The 7,696-nt window shown below is 42.4% G+C and overlaps 1 non-coding gene across 1 annotated transcript; it reads left to right on the top strand.

Annotated features, from left to right (window-relative positions):
- The first annotated feature begins 2,006 nt into the window (after positions 1-2,006).
- Positions 2,007-2,088, top strand: Trnal-aag (transfer RNA leucine (anticodon AAG)). The gene has a single exon. It is a non-coding gene; the product is annotated as a tRNA-Leu (tRNA).
- Positions 2,089-7,696: the final 5,608 nt, after the last annotated feature.

Below are 7,696 nucleotides of genomic sequence, written 5' to 3'. Positions count from 1 at the left end.
CAACAGGAAACTGTTTCCAGTATTTATAGTCTTATTTGATCCTCTGCAGCGAGTTCAAAATAAACTTCTTGATTTTGTCGATAATGCTGACTAAACTTCCGTAGAAATAACTGATTTTGTGCTCTAGAACTTAGAAAGCAGTAACTGGAGTATAAATCAGATATCATCGTACAATGCTGATAATGCAGATGTTAATTTCGGAAAGAAAACTTCAGTGTATCAGTTGACATTAGAATATGTTTAAGGCCAGTTGTTCTAACAATATTGTGCAGAATGCAATGAAATTTGACATACATAAATCAGGTATCGATATAGTGAACTTCGGACTGAAAATCTGTAATCTTGGTATTTCAGTCCACGAGAAGAGAAAAGATATACTGAAATCAGTTATTCAATCTACGAATTTGGAATGGCCTGAAGTCCCACACCACGTCCCCACTAGATGGCTTTCGTTGACTTCTGCTTTAACCAGAATGCTAAATAACTCTGATCCAGTTAAAAGTTATTTCCACAGTACTGATGTTGTCTTAAGTTATTGTCCAGAGTTTTCATTAATAATAACCCTGAGCAAGTAGTCTTGTCTGAAATTTACAAACATTTTATTAGAAGTGATGGAAGCCAGCTGCACATAGTTACTAAGACTGATTTAAGAATCTAGAAATAAACGAACAACTGGAACTTCTCACCACAAAAATCCAGCAAAGCAACAAGGATAACTTCTACGGCAGCAAAGCAAGGAACTCATGAATAGGCTATCTGTACCACTGCAAAGGAAGATATCTGTAGATTTCACCAGTTTCTACACTTATAGCAGAAGTATTTTGGATACAAGGTTGATATTACTGAAATTAAGAAGTATGCGTCTTTAGAAACATTTGATCTACGAATGGAAATTTGTTTTCAAGATTTCGACAATGCAGCGGAAATACTTCATCTTAGCGACCAAGTGTGCATTGAAGACATGTATCAAGAGTTCAGCAGTTACAGTGATAATCTTCCAGAAAGCGTAAACGAGGAACGTTGTGACATGTCAAACTGGCTTCGTTTTTTCTCAACATTGCCAGATCATAATGTCCCAAACTTGCTTGAACTTGTTAGTTTTTTGTTTAGCGTCTAGGCTCCAATGCCTTTGTTGAGAGTTTTTTCGCTTATGAAAACGATTGGTGTGATACAAGGAAGAGGTGCTCTGTGGACTTAAAGGAGAGTTTCAAGTAGTGGTTAATTATGATTCATTCTTGTGAAGAGTTTTATAAATTTGCAAAGGATGATGCAAAATTGTTAAAGGATGCCAAATTATCAACAAAGAACAACTGCAGAAAAAATGGAATTTAAAATATATCAGGATTAACTCCTACTGTATGCAGTATATTTAAATGTCGAAAGGTTACGTTTTGCTCTTTTGGCTTATGAAATCATAGTAATTATGTGTTAAATTTTTATGTACTGCTTTGCTTTACATTTAGTTATTTAGTGAAAAATGTGTCTTGTGCTGATGTGACCCTCAAAGATGTCATATATATATATATATATATATCGCTGTTTTAGTTTATGTGTAACTGCAATGTACCAACGTGAGCTGGAAAGAACGGTCCTTAAAAAAGCAGAGGGAAGAACACTTTTATTTATTTCTGAAAATCAGGTAACGCTACTGTCCTCGGAGGCCCTCAGCTACAGGAAAGTTCCCAGATAATGTACACTTATTTCTTCAGACAGACAGTGTTAGTAAGTAATTCTTCAGATAGTTGCCTTAGGCGCTGATTGCTTCACCCGAGTGACGGTCCATAAGATTACATCAGTGGTAATGACACAACATAGCGAGTGTCGACGTTCCTGGCAGCACGTGCGTTATCTCTTGTGGGCGCTGACGTGTCTTCGCACGCGTCCACACGCTCCGGTTTCTCTCTCTCTCTCTCTCTCTCTCTCTCTCTCTGTGTGTGTGTGTGTGTGTGTGTGTGTGTGTGTGTGTGTGTCCGGCTATTTGTAATAGTAGATTAGTAACGTCTGGCGGTAGCGTGGCCGAGCGGTCTAAGGCGCTGGTTTAAGGCACCAGTCTCTTCGGAGGCGTGGGTTCGAATCCCACCGCTGCCATGTATTTTTCTTTCCATAGAACGTCAGAAAAGAGGAAAACGAAGCAACGTTGACAAGTTTCCCGAAGTAAATTGGGGAGCAACAAGGAGACACATAAGGAATCAATCGATATAGCGTGGCACATGTAAGTCAATTAGCAAGATCCATTTTTCACTTGTTCTATGCGTCAAAACAAAGAAAAACAAAAGGACATTACAGAACATAGAAGACCAGTAAACATATCAGGTGCATGGAAGATTACTCCATGGATGACCAAAAGCGGGCAACCTCAAGAGGACTTCGAGCTATATAAGGTTGACCTTCCTCGGTGCAGAATGCAGAACAGAGTCAGCATCAGGGCAAACAATCTATCGTTTGTAGTTATTCGCGTTCTTAGTGGATGACGACGACTGAATAACTTCCTTTTTGAAAATTACATCTTGATCTTTCGACTCCAGAATGTAGAAGTTTGAGAGCAAACCATGTAATCGACTTCTCTTGTTGGTCAGAAAGGAGATTTTTAGAAGGTAGAAGCCAACGTGGATGATTCGCAGCTTGGGCTCTTTGTAGTTGTGTCTTGCTTTGGATGGAGTCGGTCGTTCGGAGGATGTTGTGGGTTTTCCTACATCACTGTTATGGCTCGTTGGTACAGCGTGACACAGACAGACGATAACTTTTGAAAAACCCAATAAGAATAGAAAATGGTTCAAATGGCTCTGAGCTCTATGGGACTTAACATCTATGGTCATCAGTCCCCTAGAACTTAGAACTACTTAAACCTAACTAACCTAAGGACAACACACAACACCCAGCCATCACGAGGCAGAGAAAATCCCTGACTCCGCCGGGAATCGAACCCGGGAACCCGGGTATGGGAAGCGAGAACGCTACCGCACGACCACGAGATGCGGGCAATAATAAGAATAGAAAAATCCAACAAAAATATTATTGATAGCAACTGAAACAATACGACTTGCATTTTAAGAGACATAAATCCAAATTATCAACGTTACGTCCTCTAGCTGGCGTCCTCATATACATATGTATTCTTCCGATCTACTCTTGTTGTTTCTCACTGAGCGCTGCAACGTCTCAGCTGGAATATCACGAATTTCGTCTTGAATTCTTTTCACTTCAGTGCATCCATTGTTCATGGCTGAGTAGTGTAGATCTGACTCGTAATATAGCCATAAAGAAAAAGTAAAGGACAAATCTGGCGATACTGGGGACCAGGAATGTCACTGAATCTTGAGATGATATGGTTACCGAAAAAATCTGACACAGCTGCCATTAATTGTCGTGTGTATGCGATGTCGTAACGTCCTGTTGAAACCAGGTTTCTTGGAGTTGTTGAGTATTATTCAATGTAGGTGCAACAAAACGTTGCAACACCACAACATACCGATCCCAAGTGACAGTCAATGTGATCCGCTGTTGAATTTCGAAAAAGTAAGGTCTGATCGCCCCGTGTGACGATACTGGACACAATAATGTCACTTTTTCTGACGTGTCAAGGGCAATCATGAAATTCATTACTGTTGCTGTCTACAGTTACATCCACATGTACGTCTGTATGGATACTCTGTAAATCACTCTTAAGCACCTGTCGGGGGTTCATCGAACCAACTTCACAATTATTCTCTGTTATTAAATTCTCTAATAACTGGTGGAGAAAACGAACTCCTAAATCTTTCCTTGAGATCTCTAATTTCCCTTATTTTATTATGGTAATCGTTTCTTCCTATGTAACATTCGGAGGAAAAAGTTGGTGATGGAAATTTCGTCAACGAAAAACGCTTTTTTTATGATGTCCACCATAAATCCTGTATCATGTCCGTGAGCAGCACGGGGTAGCCGCGCGTTCTGAGGCGCCATACCACGGTTTGCGCGGCTCCTGCCGTCGGAGGTTCGAGTCGTCCCTCGGGCATGGGTGAGTGTGTTGTCTTTAGCGTAAGTTAGTTTAAGTTACATTAAGTAATGTGTAAGCCTAGGGACCGATGACCTCAGCAGCTTGGTCCCATAGGAACTTGCCACCACCACCACCATGTCCGTGATAAGCATGCCCCTATTTCTCGGTACTACAAAACATACTGCCCTTCTTTGAACTATCTCGATTACTTCGTTAATCCTATATGATAAAGATCCCACACCACGCAGCAGTACTCCAAAAGAGGATGGGTAAGAATAGTGTAGTCTGTCTCTTTAGTAGATCTGTTGCATCTTCTAAGTCTCCTGCCAATTAAAACCAGTCTTTGGTTCCCCACAACAGTTTCTATGTATGTGTTCTTTCCAATAAGTTGTTCATAATTGTAATTCTTAGGTAGTCTGTTGAATTTACGGCCTTTATATTTAACTGATTTATCGTGTAATCGAAGTTAAACGGATTCCTTTTAGGACTCATGTTGATGACCTCACACTTTTCATTATTTAGGATCAGTTGCCAGTTTTCGCACCACACAGACCTCTTATCGATACCGTTTTAGCCGGCCTCGGTGGCTGTGCGGTTCTAGGCGCTCCAGTCCGGAGCCGCGCTGCTGCTACGGTCGCAGGTTCGAATCCTGCTTCGGGCATGGGTGTGTGTGATGTCCTCAGGTTAGTTAGGTTTAAGTAGTTCTAAGTTCTAGAGGACTGATGACCACAGCAGTTGAGTCCCATAGTGCTCAGAGCCATTTGAACCATTTTGATACCGTTTTGCAATTTGTTTTCATCTTCTGATGATTTTACTAGACGATAAACGACGGCATTATCTGCAGACATCCTAAGATGGTGACTCAGACTGTTACCTAAATCGTTTATATAGATAAGGGACCACAGAGGGCCTATAACACTACCTTGGGGAACACCGGAAATCACTTCCGTTGTCTGGATGACTCTCCGTCAATTACTGACCCCTCTGACAGGGAATCACGAGTCCAGTGGCATAAATGAGACGGTATTCCATAAACATGCGATTCGATTACATGTTGCTTGTGTGGTACAGTGTCCTAAGCCATCTGAAAATCTAGAAATACGGAATCAATTTGAAATCCTTTGTCGATAGCACTTAACAACTCATGTGAATAGAGAGCTAATTGTGTTTCAAGAGAACGATGTTCTCTAAATCCATGTTGACTATTTTTCAATAGATCTTTCTCTTCGAGGTGATTCATAATATTCGAACACAATATATGTTCCAAAATTCTACGACGTTAATGATATGGACCTGTAATTTAGTGGATTACTTCCAGTGCCTTTCATGAATATTGGTGTGACCTGTGCAACTTTCCAGTCTTTCGATACGGATTTTACGTCGAGCGAATGGTTGTTTATGATTGTTAAATATGGAGGTGCTGCATAAGCATGCTCTGAGGGACCTTAATTTGTACACAATCTGGACCGGAAAACTTGCCTTTATGAAGTGATTCATAATGCTGTAGTGAAGTTTATTCGCTACTCCGAGGATATATACTTCTAAGTTACTCAGGTTAGCAGCTGTTCTTGATTCTAATTATGGGATATTTATTCCGTCTTCTTCGGTGAAGGAGTTTCGGAAGATTCTCCCAGTGAAACTCAATCTAGTATGTGATTTTCCTATTGTTTGTTGCTACTTTAGGTCGCTCCGGATGGTTCCTCCTAGGTATCTTACAACAGTTATTGTTCCCAATAATTTATCGTCTATTGTGTAATCGAATAGTAGTTAACATATTCGCCAGCTTACGCGCAATACTTTACACTTATTTAAGATCAGTTACAGCCTATCTAACACCAAAAAGCGTTATCCGTGAATATCCTCACGGAGCCACCAATGTCATACACTAGATCATGAACATTACGAGGCAGTTCCGTATGTAATGCAACACATTTTCCTTTCTTGACCAGTTTCGGCTGAAAAAGATGCGGAATTTGTTTTGTGATATCGCAGAATCTCCCGCTTCACCTCCCTCAATTTCATAAATTTCTGATAGCTATACGTAGCATTCGTATTGGCTTCCGTAACGGAGTTGGCTTCAAAGCAGAAAGCTGCCATTGAGTTCCTTTTTGCGAGAAACCAAAGCATCCCAGTTATTCTTAGGCTCTTGTAGATTGTCTATGGAGAGCTGGCAGTGAACAAAAGCACGGAGAATTGTTGGGCGAGACATCTGTCATCACCGCAGCAGGGTCGCGCAAACTGCCCCGGACCATCTGTGATTCCTGCAAAGTTGAAACATGGGGACACTTTAGTTTGAGATGGTTGACGAGTTGCAGTGAAACACATCGCTGCACAACTGGATGTCTCTGCTGGTAGTGCTGAGAGACTCGTGCACCAGTTGGGGTACTCAGAAGTGTGTGCCCGCTGGATTCTTCGCCGCCTAACAGAAGACCATGAAGAGGAACGATGGGCCATCTGTGCGGAAGTTCTTGCGCGTTACAAGGCTGATCGTGATATATTTTGCCAAAGGTCGTCACAGGGGACGCAACTGGTGTTCATCACTTCGAACCGGCAAAAAAGTGGAAATCCATACAATTGCGCCACACCATCCCTCCTACAAATAAGAAGTTCAAAGCCTCACTCTCAGTCGGTGAAGTCATGGCGACAGTCTTCTGGGTGTCTGAAGGTGTTATTCTATTTGATATCCCCCCTTATGGTGCAACAATCAACTTGGAAGTGTATTATTCTGCCCTCAGGAAACTGAGCATGTCCATCGCCCCAAAAATGCAAACGAACTTCCCCAAAGGCCTCAGACAAGTCTGCTCACTCAAGAGAAACCCACTAAACTTCACTGGACTGTTTCCTCACCCACCATACAACCCGGACCTCGCACTTTCCAACTTCCATCCCAGTGAACAATGCGCCCTGCAATAAGCAGTACGTGGATGAAGGGGATGCTATGGTGAAGCAAGACCTCGGCTCCGGCATCGATCGTTGGAGTGATACCTCGGGGTCATACAAAATCTCCCAGTAAGGTGGCGTAACGTCGTCGCATTGAACGCCAATTATGTTGGAAAATAGGGTTTTGTAGCCAAAAGAGCCGGGAATAATAAGGTGCGTTGGAGTCCTAAGTAAAACAAACCTGGGATTCTTGAAGTTTTCCCGAGATGAGATTTCGGGATTGCAGCCGGATCATGTTGACTTCTTGCCACTATATTTCGGCTGGCAATCGTCCAGCCATCTTCAGGTGAGTGTCCGTCACTGGAGACTGCAAGTTCCCGGAGTCAACTTTATAGCAAAAAACTGGCGCGAAAACAGATGCGCATTGGCCTCCGTCACAGGAGCGTCCTCTATCGAAATCCGCGCCCTCTGGAGCTACTGTTCTATCTGTGACGCGAAGGCGCATGCGTAAAGGTGAAAACTACGCGTCCGCCCTCTGTCGGAATGCGCTCCCGCGTCGCTAAAAACAGACGTCAAATGTCGCCGGACGTGTCCTTATCAATAAAATGTCTTTTCTCAGAGGAAATTAGAGAGATCACCGGGTCCCAAGCCTTGTCTAGTTGAAAACCGCCATCATTATTTATAAGATTTTGCGCTATGCGTATCTACACAGATTCTTTAATTACTGAACCCAGAAAGTTTTCGCTGGGGCCAAGATTTTCGTGGCAGAAAAATCCATGGCGCGTCCTGTGGTAATACAGGGCTCAGCTACGGCCGACTTACTGGGCTGCGAAATGCGAA

Source organism: Schistocerca cancellata, chromosome 1 (genome assembly GCF_023864275.1).
Source record: "Schistocerca cancellata isolate TAMUIC-IGC-003103 chromosome 1, iqSchCanc2.1, whole genome shotgun sequence".
Lineage (NCBI taxonomy): Eukaryota > Metazoa > Arthropoda > Insecta > Orthoptera > Acrididae > Schistocerca > Schistocerca cancellata.
This window is presented reverse-complemented; position numbering and strand designations above follow the sequence as displayed.